Source organism: Motacilla alba, chromosome 3, assembly GCF_015832195.1.
Source record: "Motacilla alba alba isolate MOTALB_02 chromosome 3, Motacilla_alba_V1.0_pri, whole genome shotgun sequence".
NCBI lineage: Eukaryota > Metazoa > Chordata > Aves > Passeriformes > Motacillidae > Motacilla > Motacilla alba.
In genome coordinates this window covers 69503401-69517363 of record NC_052018.1, presented here as the reverse complement: position 1 = coordinate 69517363, position 13963 = coordinate 69503401, and the positions used below count along the sequence as shown (strand labels likewise).

The following is a 13963-nucleotide window of genomic DNA, read 5'->3' as shown; positions in this document are numbered from 1 at the left end:
ATTTTTTGGGCACAGTGCTATTTCTGACCAAGTTCTTGATTTCATCAAGGAGTTCAGTAACCAGCTTTTACCCTTACGCATAATTAACCAGATCAATATTATTTCTGAACAAGTTATTCCTAGTCTCTCCCCCCAAAACAAAGAAAAAGGTGAAAACCAAGAATGCTTGGTATGTTTGGATAAATAACACATGCACTGTCCTTTCTACAAGCAGGGAAGTGTGTCAAGTACACAAGACAGTAAACAAGTATTATTTTAATGAACCCTCAAAATTATGGTGAGACCATCAGAGTAATGATTGCTTCAGAATACACAAGTGTGTTTATGTCTGTATAATCTTAATGTTGCCATTTTATGTACTAACTCCCATCTCACTTAAGAAGGATGTTTGTCTTGCAACACCTGAAGCTTGAGAGTCCTGCTTCTCCAAGTATTATAAGCCTTCTATAAGAATGTTGTTTACTTGTGTTCTACTGCCATGGTATTAAAAATTTAATCCAAGAAGCTCAGTGCTTATACAACCTGAGAATTAGGAAATTTCTACCTCTTGTGGATGTGCAAGCATTGTATCTTACACTGGGAAAAAAATCTTTTAAGAATTAAATTTTAAAAATGCTTTAAAGGAATTATCTGTGCTTACTGAAAAATAGTCCTTAGAAAAATAAAAATATGCATTTCTATATTGTGTATGGTTAGGGAACACTGACATGATGGCTAAACCAGCCATTCCCCATGTAGAATAGAAATGCCAAGGGAAAAAACCAAATGAGATTAGACGAATAATAAGCCAGGTTTGTTCAAATAAAAAAACCAGCTGCTTTCCAAAATACCTGTCATATATATATATTTATAAATCAAGTCAGCAAACATACCCAAGGCTACAGACACTTTGAGATACACAGAGGCATTACAGCAGGTGCAGGCAGGTCACCTCAGAAACAGTTCAGAGCTGTAATCTCATCAAGACCCAGACCTGTGGTGTACCACACAGTGACATAAGAAAGAAAAAGCCAAACCCTTGCTTACTCACAAATTATAATTTCCCATGGATTTTCAGGCCTCAGGTCTTTTTGACAGTTTGAAATCAAACTCATGTGTAATGTCTTTGGACACAAAGATTGTTTCAGACTACACTTCCAAAATTTGGTCAATGTATTCTTTCAAAATGTAACCTATAATGTATTTGCTAGCACCTAATCAGCTTCCTGTGATATATTCTGACCTGTGTTTATGCCTGCTCTCCCCAGCATTAATGTTTCAAGAATTATACTTGTCTAGCATAACTATTGGTGAAACCAGCTCTAAATGATAGAAATATAACTCAGAGGTATCTCAGACTAACATGTACACATTATTCTTGTTCACATACAACAATACACCCATTCCCCCCCCCCCCCCCCCCCCCCCCAACCCTGCAGTGTTCAACAGTTTCCAAAGTGTCATCTTGGGACATTTTTATTGCTAAAATTCAGCAGGTTCTCATGTTCTGCCCTGAGTTATAAAGAACAGTATTTCTTTACAAGTTAACAGATTATCAATAATTTGATCCTTTTGAATCTGGGGGAAATACCACTGAGACAGAACTAATGGCAAAAAATCCCACAGGCTAGCTGCATATTAGACAAGTGCTTTGAGACAGCTTGTCAGCTTCATGTGGAATTTTATTTAGTCATCAAACAATATGAAACACCTGTGAATACATTCCTGTCAAGCCTGAAATCAAGCAAAAAAGAGATGACTCATCTAACAAGACAAAAAGTACAACACTAATGAAAGACAGGCTCTCAAACAACCACCTGCACTCAAGTTATACATTAGCCCTGCACATAAGCTATACTCAAGTTTATGCTAAGATTGTGGTCTTATACTTCCCTAAGTCATTAACTACAACATAGTTGTTAGCCAAATTAAATCCATTCCAGTTCATTTAAAATTTTCATATTTCAGGCCACTGCATACAGGCATGGAGAGTAAGATTCCTTACAAGAGGTATGGGGAAATCTGGGGGCCTTCAAAGATAATCATTGCTGCGCTAACTCTGCCAAAAATACACCTGCTATCACGGACATCAGCTAAAAAAGACTAAAGAATACAATACTTCTACCAATACCACGAAAATGTTAGCAGGGTTGAAGACCAGGTTTTCTTTCAGATCTTATCTAAAGTGTCAGAGGCCAACACCTCTGCAAACATATGGTACTAAAGGAAGGAACTGACAAATATTCCACCACAAGGTGGAATCTATGAAAGACCAATAAGTTCTTGCAAAAGAAAAATGAATGATGAAGATCATCTGTAAAACATTTGGCAGTAGCAAGGCAATGCTCCTAAGTGAGCCTTGCTCTGAATGCTAGTCAAAGTGCTAACAAGTTTTTCCCTAACAAGTTTTTTTTGCTAACAAGTTTTTATATATACAAGTAATACTTCGAAATACCTTCTTCCATACTTTAGGTTTGATACTTTAACTGCAGACCAGACTACAAGCAAGCCTCAACAGTCATGGCTGCACAGCAACAACTAAATCTAAAGATCAAGACTGACTTCCATAGACTCCTCAAACTGAAAGGAAAGCAGCAGTCTACTACAGGAGGTAAGTCAGAAGTTCAGTGCTACTGTCTCCAGTACTGAGCTCACAAAAACCAGCCCTGCATGACCACGCAGACTTTGTGATATGCTCTTACATCAATCCACAGTACTGGAGATAGTGTGGCCTCTGTGACTGTAGCTGAGGCAACACTACAATGCAGACCACCCTGCATTTCAAACAACAAATGTATGCTCGAGTCGTGATCTAGAGGATCATACAAAACTTTTTGTAACTTATAAGATTATACACTTTGATTGTACCAATACTTGGAGAAAGAGAAGATGTAAAGATTTGAGCAATCTTGAGTGCTTGAGGCACTCTTGTTGAAGCAATATGACTGAGCAAAGGCCAGCCTAAATGAAAGCTTAGTAGTGTGAGGATTAAAATTACAAAGTGCTTAAGATAAATTTTGACATTGTGACTAAAGTACCCACTAAGAACAATTAAATAAGAGGAGATCAATTATCAGAGTTGGTTTTTTTTTTAAGCCACTTAGGGCTGAAGACTAATTCCCCTTCTGAAGCTTTAAAATTGATCAGAGAAGTTGGTATTTTCTATTAGCCGTCAGATGCAGACAAAACAGCAGGTAAACACTTCTAAAAGTGGCAATTTAAAAAGTTACCCAAATATCTGAGAGCGACATATACTGCTATTCCTGTTAAGGTCAGTATGCCAGCTTCTTTACAAAGTGAAAACAGCTTTGGAGGTGTTAGGGAAGCAGACCCTGTCTTTCTTCCAGGCTTTACAGGAAAGAGGCATTTGTTTCAGCACCCCTCTTGCACTGAACTGGACTCAGACGACCCAGTCAACATTCCAGATAACTACAGGCAAATGACTCACTACAGGCAAAATGATTCACATCATCTCACTTTACACAGCTTTTCTCCAATGGGAATGCAAATAAGGAACAGCTAGGATTTTTAACTTATTTTTGAAGTTTAAACAGCATTCCTAATTAGTCAAGGAGTACAGATTCCAACAGAAAAAATATAATTAATAATTACACTTTACTACATATAATAATGACCAAAATATGACATTTCTCAATATACCTAATACTAGATAAGCAAACATTTAACAAAATGCTGAATCACCAGAGTAAACCTTTAATCCATCCACAATGCAAAGAAAACAATAGTGCCCAACTAGGAAGTTCCCAATTATAAATGTGTATCACTCATGAATACACCAAAGAAAGATTTTACACTGCTGAGATGCAAGAAGTATGCCAGATGAAGGTGCATATGTAGCCAAGCAGCATTTTAAGTAAGCAAACATCATATGATAATTTTTGCTGCAAATGCTAAGGACTTAGCGGGACTCCAGTAATCAAATTGGCTTTGTAACTGATGTAATTTAGGCTTCTAAAAATAGTTGTAGAGTAATTAGGAGTACCTTCTGGAGTGAAAAATACACCCACACATCCCCCCCAGCATTTCCTCTAGATATTCAGACACATGAAGGAAGTTTTCTGCTTTCCTTTGATCTTTCCCTAATTGAAACATGCAAATAAAAATGAAACTACACATTCCTCACTGGCTCAAATCTCCCCCTATCATTGAAAGATGCAAGTAATACAAAGAAAACTGATAATAATCATGTAGCACAGTTTCACATTGGAGGGATTTTGCTATGTTTTCTCAAGCATTTGTTTATCAAGCAAATCATGCTTGATCTCAGTTCATGGAAACTAGGATTATTAAACTCTCTAGCCTTCCAACAGAAAGACTAGCACTTCTTTGGTTAATTTTAAGACTATTTTAGTGTCTGTTTAAACTGGTGAATCAAAACTGGACAGAGATCAGCTTTCGAAATCTTGTAACAATTATTATAGTGCTGGATTTTTATCAGGTCCTGCAACAGAATTATAAACTATCAGGAACATTTCTTGCTCTAAATCTTAAATATTTTCCTTACTAATTCACATTTTTCCAGAATTAAGGCATTGAGAGCTATTCACCTCTTCAGATTGCTGTTTCCATTACTCATTCTCCACCTTTCAGTTAATACACCAAGGTCTATCAAATCAGTAGCTTACTGAAGTTAACAGATCTAGTTACATACTTTTTGTCATTTATTCCCCCAAAGAACATCAATCTTTGGTAATTGCCTCCGCAATGCTACAGAGGAATAGATGATGTCAAGTGTTTGCTGAAATAAAACTGCACAGACGTTAACATCAGTTTTAACACTTTCAACAAACCCTTGCATTTGGCAGTTCTTGACAGTAATTCCTCCTGATATTTCATTTTTCCAATTTTCTCTTGGGAGAACAAAGTTTTTTCTCTACTGTCAAAAAGCTGAAAAAATCAGAAACTCCCTCCTCCCACCTCACAGTTAGTACTTCATGCTCCCATACTTCTCCATGGAGCATGGTGATAACTTCTAACTGAAGCCGAGGAGCTCAACTTTCAAGTGCAGGAAAAAAGAGCAAAGAATTCATAAACATGAGAATTAGCTGAGATTGTCAGAGTGGTTGAGCAAGCATCTGAGAGACACAGTCTAACAGGCACGAGTCTGCCACCATTTTTCATAAACCACTATTCATGACTTGCCTTCCACTTCCCACCTTTTAAATTATCCAGGAAGTGCAGAAAAGCTCTTCCATAATGTAAGTGAGAGTAATTCCCACAGTGGCTCTGCACCACATGGCTCAACAACCCCATACAAACACAAGTGTCACAGGGCAAGCCCCAGATGCCTGCAGGAAGCTACACAAGCTGAGAAGGGCAGAAGACAACCCCTTCAGTGCTTCCCATAGCATGGGCACTGCAAAACCCCACCCCACAGTAAGAGCAGGCAGTAGGGACTTATTATGGGGGAGAAGCTGACTAATAAACAGAAGACAGAGAAGCAGAAGAACAGATGCCCTGACTCCTTTGTAACACACCAAAATCACAAAATCCATGAGGTACAGAATATGAAGGAAGATTAAATGTGCAGTAGTGACTAAAAAAAAAAAAAAAAAAAAAAGCTAGAGGAACTTCAGAGAAATATCCAAAACAAAGACACAATGGAAGTTCCAGCAGGTACAGGCACCAAGATACAGCACTATTCCAGGATTTCACCATCACATGGATGACAGTTTTACATATCTATCCCTTCTTCAACATACATAAGCTAAGGAATTTCACAGGGCTTTTTTTCCATCTTGCTCTCTTACTCAGCATCAGATTTAATCTGTATCTTCACACAACATAGATACTGAAAAATCACACTGAGAAGATTCACACTTCTACTTAAATAATTGACTTAAATAAAGTCCAAAAAACCTGACTTCCCAGAAAAAGAGATTTTAATCAGACCCCAGGCTACAAACATGAATCAAAGAGCTAATAGCTTACAGCAAGGAAAAACTCAAGACTACACATAGCCTTTTCCTTTCCCATCACACATTCCAGTATCACTTCTGTACAGAGTGCTCCATCTGGAAGCAAGACTTCACCTTGCACTAATTTCCAAGTCCCTGAGAGCCATGATCAAACGCAAGTCCTGAATGTAAACAGAGGAAAAGAAAACCTGATCTGGTGCATACCATGCTGCTTTATTAGTTCTTCTCAACAGACCATGACAGCTGAATCAAAACACTGTTAAACCTCAGTAAAAGCCCCCATCTCCCAAAATACAGCTAGGGTAGAGTTATACAAGACAGCTCAGCCCACCTGAAAACACATGACTAGCAAAAAGGTGTTTCTGTTCTTCCCCAGCAACTCCGCTCTTCCTCTTATCTCCAGCACTGCACTCATCCAGTTCCTTCTTGATGTGGCCCACCCCAACAGCCTTGCAGAAAACTAGCTTTTTCAGCTGGATTTGTTGTTGTAGAATTGCCATATTGAGGGATCAGGCAGTTGTCACTGTCAGTGAAGGGAAGGCTGCAGGAGGGAGATTTCCTCCTTCAGCAGTAACAAGCTGCTCAATCAGCTTAGCAAGCTCAGACAAACCAGTCCAAATCACACAACAGAAGGAACCTCAAGTCTCTTCTACCTGATCTTGTCCCAGGCGTACCATCCTCAGATCAGAGCTGTCACAGGAACCAACAGCTGCAATGACACCAGCTAATACTATCTAAAGGCCCATGAACCTTCAGCAAGCAATAATTTGCCAAAGAACCTGATAGTCTCACAACCATCTCTGAACTGGAAAAGAAAGCAAAACACAAAATAACCCAGGCATATATACATAAAGGCCTCCCTCCACTGCACATTACAATCCTTTTCTAACAATATAATCCAATTTTCCAACAAACATAGCAAAAAAGATGCAGTAGTGACATCTCATGCAATAGCTACTACAGTTCATAGCTAAGGAAGCCAACAGAGCCTGACAACTCCTCAGAAAGGAATAAAACAGGTATTAGTGTGGTCTTGTCAATGACAGCTGTTCACTGAAAAGAAATGAAATTCACCCACTGAGGCCAAGCAGGTGTGTTCTGGACAGCACTTCCAGGTGCAGCAGAATCCTCTTACACAATAATCATTTCACGCCACATTCCCTCTGCTCTTTTCTGCCCTTAAAAGACAAGTATCAAAACTAGTTTTGCTTCAGATTTCCTCCATGGGCAATATTCTCTTATTTGAAGAGAGACCACCATGGCAGTGACAAAACTCTGCAAATACGAAGGAAATATTAAATGACCAGCTGTAAGGGTGTACAATTTCATGCTAATAAGGAAGCACCATCGTCTGTTACAGAAATCACTGACAGGAGAAATATAGAGCTGAGCTTCCTGAAGTGCTTGTGCATAGAATCACAGTATTTGCTTATGCTCTTTGAGCTTGACTGCAAAGAAAACGATGTGAAAACAGAGACTTATTTCAGTAAGTGTTAAGAATGTAGTTTCTCTTTTCCAGTGTTTACATATCCAGTGTCTAACCTTCCAACATATCCTATACTATTGTCCAAAGTACTCACAGACTCTTTCCGTACTATCTTAAGCTGCATTAACAACTGATGTGGTGACACATGAAAAACCTACCAGGGATTACAAGAAAAGAGAAAGCAAAAGAAGCATCAAAGGAGAATCTTAATTAAATGGTTATTAACCTTACAGAACAACTTCTTACAATCAAATATTTTTGACGGAAAGCACTCTTTGAGTATGGTTAAAAAAAATTCACAGGGCAAGGAGAAAGGGAAGGCAGGAAGTGAGTGACATCAAAAAAGCTCCTCTTAAGAAAACTGCATACACTCTTATAAACCATGTGACAACTGACTTCCTTTGGCAACTGGCTTTGATTTTAGAAGTAAAGCATTGAAAACTATATGCTTTTAGCTTGCAACAGTCTCTGTCCAAAGGACAACAAGTAGGAACAATTAAATTAAAACCCCCTAGGAAGAAGATGGGTTTTTTTTTTCCTTATCTATGATTACACATGAAAACAATATTTTTATTCACTCTATTCAAAACATCCACCAGAAACGCTCAGAGCCAGTAAAGAACAAATTTTCTAAAGCACGTGACAAGATGCTTTCTCCTTTGCACTGCTGGTCTGGGAGCCTACAATACAGGCAAAAAGGAGACTCAAGAATATTTTCCCAAGTTCTTATCACACTATAGCTCCATTATAATAAAAGCTCTATGCAGGCATGGTCTCTTCTCCAAGCAAGCAAAATCTGATCCTCCCTTCAGGAAAGGTTAAATGTTCCAGACACTTCTTTTCTACTACTGGGCACGAGATTATGATACATATGACCAAAACAGATAGTTATCCCATCACCCAACAGTACACAAGCCTGTGTCACTAGCTCCAACTTCCCTGCAGACCTGCATAATGAAGTCTTACTGATTAACATGGCACTACAAGCAAGAAGGAAAAAAAGAAGAAAAAAGTCTGCCATCCAGATTTTCTTCTTTAGCCAGTCCCACTTATAACCACATGAGATGCTTTTCCAGCTCCTAGGCCATGACATTCAGTCATCTGATCTTCTTTCTGAATTTCTTCAATTGCTCTGCTTTGTCTTATACAAGAAGTTTTATTTTCACTTCCAGTGATGCACTTGCTTTTCCTGCCTTCTCCCTTCACTGCAGCTGTTAGTAAAACATACTTCTTTAGTTCCTCTGGGGATATCAAGCAATATCCAACTCTTAGATTTTTGCTTTTCTGTTTTTGCTTCTTTGGAGAAGCATCTTTGAATATCCTCCCCACAGCTAACGAACATGCAGAAGAGTTTCCATCGTGCCTGTGTCCACCCATTTTGACGCATGTTTTTGAAGAAGGGCAGTTCAGGTGCTGAAACGCTACAACTCCTGTACTGTTCCACGTCCGCCAGCGTTATCGCGTTTCCGTGCATAGCCCTCACTTGCTTTTCTTCAATCCTTATCTGCCACAAACGCCTCGCTGACAGCACAGGCTTTGTGTTCGCGCTTTGCGCCAACACCTCGCACAGCGCTGCCCACCGCAGGCAGCGCACACGGAACGGGTCGGACTGGAAGGGACCACTGCCCACAGTGCGGCATCTGCTCCAAGCTCCCTGCTCACGCAGGGTCATCCTAGAGCACATGGGACAGGACTGAGTCCAGACGGTTCCTGAACATCTCCAGTGAGCGAGACTGCACAACCTCTCTGGGCAATCTGTTCCAGTGCTCGGTCACCCGCACAGCATCCCGGTAACACGGGAGGGGGCGGAGGAGAACCCGCACGCACCGTCTGGACACGCACATGGGCTATTAACGTCGCCTTTCGGCAAAGGCCGAGGCCTCACGTCAGCAGGGACCGCTCTGCGCCGCCGAGCGCCCGCCGCCGGCCCCGGCAACGCTCGAGCCCCGAGCCCGCGGCGCCCCTCCCGCCGGCGGCCGCCGCTGCCCGGGAGTCCCGGGGCGGGCCGGGCCCCGCCCGCGCCACCTCCGGCGGCTCCTTCCGCCTACTACTGCCGCCGCCGCCGGGCTGCCCCGAGCCGCCAGCGGCATCTCCAGGCGACGGCGGCGGCAGCGCCACTGACAGCCCGCCCCGGCGCCGCGGCTGCCGGCCTCGGCCCGCCGAACCCCGCGGGCAGGGCCTGTGCTGAGCCCTCCCACGGCCCCGTGCCGCCAGGCGAGCCCCCCGCGGTGGCGGTGCCCGTGCTACCCTTACCCGCTCCTCTCCCCGCCAGAGCCGACGCGCCCGGCCCCCCGCTCCGCTCTTATCCCGCTGACAGCGTCCCGGCAGCCCATGGCGGGAGGTTCCTGCTCGGCCCCGCCGCGCCGCCCGCCCCCGTCTCCCCGGCAACACAGCGCCCGCCCCGCCCCGCGCCTCCCGCCCGCCCCGCGCCCGCCGCCGCGCCTCCGCCGGGCCGGCCGGGCCGGCGGTGCAAGGGCGCCCCGGGAAGTGCCGCGGCGAGCCTGGGACTGCCCGCTCCCCCTGCTCCTGTGGCCGCGCCGTGCCAGCGCCCGGCGACTGCCACACGGGCAGCCGGCCGGCCTGCAGCTCCTGCTGGGGAGCCCAACGGGCAGGAGGTCCCCCCTAATCCGGTTCACTCCACCGCCACCACCGCCACCAGCCTGCCCGGCTTTAACGTCAACATTAAAAACGCCCTTAACATGCGTGTCACGTATCCGTGGCCATCCGCCCGCTGGCGTCTGGCGCTGCCGGGCTGCTGCGAGCCGCTGTCACTGCAGCGCAGAGCGGGCTCACGAAGGGCTCCGGAGGGTTTGCGCTCTGTTTCGGTGTTTGCTCAGAGTAAATTCTTGGAGCAGGTTTACGGCTGCGGAGCTGGGCTCTGACACTTGGCTGCAATGCCCAGAAGAAACGGTTGCCCTGAATGCTGTTCCATCAACTCCCTGACCGAACAGGTTCGCGTAGGCAAATAAATAAATAGTGCGCCTTGACTGCGTGTCGCTGTTCTCGCCTGCTTCAGGAATTCACCTTGCACGGCCAGGGCACTCTGTAATTTTATGAAAGTGAGAGCAATTTCGGTACAGGCAATGTTAATAAGAATATGCTTCATATATTCATGCATGCCCAGGTTTGGCATCACCATCTTGATTCTTGAAATCACAAAAAATGTACACACAGAGGGCGAGCAAGTGTATCCTTCTCACATCCTTATGCATCCCTGGTGCATTGGCCGCCTACTCCCTGACCTTTGCTGCCTTTTCTGGTGAGGACTGTGTAATTGCATTTTGCTTATCATCCCGGGGCCTGCTGGCTACCTTGGTGTCATATTGGCTTTGTAAAACTTAAGCCAGGCTGCCTGCAAGGATTACATGGATGGACAGAGACAGATCTTGGGAATGCTTCAAACAGCAGGATCCCAGGACCCACCTGCCAAAGTAAGTTAAGATACACACGAGGTAACAGCAGTTAAGTCTTGCAAACATAAACTTCAATCTGCCTGTACGCCTATACTTTTTCCCATGGCATCTACTTATGGCCACCCTTAATCTTTTTCTCCCTTGGCACCTGCTTTTGGCTGTTGTCCATGTTTGTGCTCACCTTATTGACAGAGAGCAAGCTATCCCTGTCAGATGGGTACTGAGCTAAACAAATCTCTATTCCAAGCCAAGACAGCGACTTCCCTGCAAGGACCAGCTGTGCAGACCCCAAAACTGTGCCTGTCTCTGGGAATTAGGCACCTAGGCAACACTTCTGCACTCAAAAATTGCTGAAATCCCTCAAAAAAAGCAGTCCTAGGCAAGCGCCACCAGTATTCCATTAGAACAGGAAGGAAGGGAGAGGAGCCTGATGCTGCTTTGCTGCTAAGCAAGGTTACACAGCAGAGTCACAGAGCTGCAGGTGTGGGAGCCCCAGTGACACCCCATGTCCCTGCTTAGGTACCCACCCTTGATGAGCTCAGAGAGATAAGTGGCTTTCAAAGGCACCCAAGCCTCTTCAGTGGCCACAGAGAACTTAAAGGAAAAGTGGTTCAAGCGATGTCCCGGACTTGCTAATTCAGGCAGACTAAATCCTACTTTTAAGCCAGTTTATTTTAAACTCCTGGAGAACATGGTAGGATTCAGTCCAGCCCATCCCATCTGGCACTGCAGCTACAGGAGAGGAAAGTGAGCCAAGATTCCCAAACCCAGGCTCAGGAAGTCCTTGCCCTAATAATGCACACACAAATCCTCTCTATTTCCTGCAGCTGAGAAGAAAGAGAAGTCTCTTCTACCTCAAAACCAGGACTTCCTGTTTACTGAAAAGTAGAGAGACCACTACTTTATCTTTCCTTCAGATCTTACAGTTGCCAGATGATGAATGCATGTGTGTGTCCCTTCTCACTGCTGGCAGCATCCTGAAAACAGAGGTTTCTATTGGCCTCTCCCGCTAAACTCCTGCGTGCCAATACCTCCAAGGCTCTTTGGTGTTCCCTCTGCTGCTGCCCAGTTTTCCTCAGAAGCAGATGTAGGACAGGACAAACGCAGTGCTTGACATTTGCTCATTATCTACGGTTTCTCAAGGAGACCAGTGAAGCTAAGCAGGCTGTACATTGCCTTGTGTGATTGTACAGCAAAACTGTAACAGCAGCAATGAAAATGAAGTCAATGGTCAACAGCTCATCAACTCACCCTTGGAATATTAGATTTTATAGTGCAAAGAATATGAACATTTCAGATTGGTAACATAAATTTTACTGAAAATAAGAATTTTCAGGAGAGAATTTGCCATCACATACAAACATCTGAATGAATCTTCACAAGGTACTTGCTAAAATCTTTAGAAGGGAAGTGTGCCATAGCCTGAGTAGAAGTGCCCTGAACAGTTATCATGTATGTTAAAAAAAGATTATAAACTGTTTGGACTCAAAATATTGTTGAGAAAGGTAAGTAGGGGCAATTACAGATTTTATCAGAACTATAATGTTTTTCTCACTTGAATGCTTCAAAGTGCAACCTTTCAGCCATGCAGATTTTTTTAAAATAATTACAATAATTAAAGATCCTGCACAGATACAACACTATGTTTGCTCTTCAATTTCAAATCAGAGTTTTTTCAGTGAAGTACTAAGCATTCTGAATTCATTTACATCAATATAAATTTGCAGCACCTCCATGAAAGTGAGTAGAATGACACCAGTTCATACTAGGATAACTTCAAATTGAGCCTGGTTCTTAGCATCACTGGTTTCACTGATGACTCCCTCTATCCTATAAACAGTACCTGAATCTCACTTCAGCATCATTCGTCCTGGGTTTCTACTGTAATTCTTTCTCTTCTGCATAAATGGAGACAATAGTAAGATGGAAAACAAGTAAGGAGCAGAATACAAATGGTATTTCCCTACTGTTCTCCTGAGCAATAGAACAAGACCACAGCACTGAGACCTGCGCAGATCACACTGGTACTCAAATTCTTCAGCGTGTGGTACTAATGTTCACACAGAGTGGATTGAGGTCAATGGTTCCAAAATGTTAGTGTTCAGTGAGCCACTGTCCATTCCTGGAATTTCTTAAGTACCCACTAGACGTTTTTCAACAAAGGTCCATCTACTCTCATCATAAAGGTTTCAGCTGAAAGCCTTGTGAAGATAATGTAATGTAAGGCCTAGATTTTGTTAGTCACTTTTACAGTCTTATTTTCTCTCCTTTCCAGTGAGTGTGTACCTGTCTTGGAAAATTTACCTGTGTTTTAGTGATATAACAAAAATAATATTTTAAACTGTGAAGTAATTAATATAGTATGTGATCTGTCTTAAGTCCATGATCTTAAATTGGAGTGGTTTGTGGAAAGGGCATCTTTTGTCAGCTGAGATGAGCAGCCTTGCAGCAGGGAATGAATAGGAGACTGTTTTCCCAAGGAAGCACATTACTCTTTTATTCCTGTACTACTTTTAAAAAAAATCAAAAAAGTGAACAAAGTACAAAAACAGTTTTGCACTTAGGGAATCAAGAAATGGTTAAAAAAAATAAAAACCACACTAGTCTAGTTGTGGGTCTATCTACATCATGGGGAAAAACAGTCTGTGATTATCTACTCACTTCAAGATCAGTCTTGGAGGAGTAAGCTGTTGAATGAATTCAAGGACAAAGAAATACAGGCTGAACACTCTTCATGTTTGCATTCTTCATGTTTGGCTAAAGTAGTATAGAAAGACCAGAGACAAAAGAAAAACATTATCTAGTAGGTGGAAAGCAAAGGTGAAATTAAATGCTTCCAAAAGTAAATTAAAGCACAGGAGTTGTGGAAATTCTTCCTTAGTTGTTTATAATCCTTATTTAGGTTTGCCTGCTGCAAGCAGGACTTGATTTCCAGTCATGCTTGATTTTTCATTGCAGTTATTCCTGGTCAGCATACTCTGACATCAGGATGTTTTTACTCCTGGTTCTAGGGCCCATTTCCAAAACAGAACAGGAGGTAGCCAGATAGCCTGGTGGAAACACATTGTATGACCCCTAAACTTGTTCAATATCTAATCTAGATGAAAGAATTAAAAATTACTTGCATTATCAGTTGTTAATTGGTA

The 13963-nt window shown here is 42.8% G+C and overlaps 1 protein-coding gene across 1 annotated transcript in view; it reads right to left on the bottom strand.

Annotated features, from left to right (window-relative positions):
* The window catches only part of LYST (lysosomal trafficking regulator), a 77556-nt gene extending 67769 nt beyond the window's left edge, over positions 1 to 9787 (bottom strand). Inside the window, exon 1 of the mRNA XM_038130956.1 lies at positions 9658 to 9787. The gene's annotated coding sequence lies outside the window, so the exon portion shown is untranslated. The remainder of the gene's footprint in view (positions 1 to 9657) is intronic.
* Positions 9788 to 13963: the final 4176 nt, after the last annotated feature.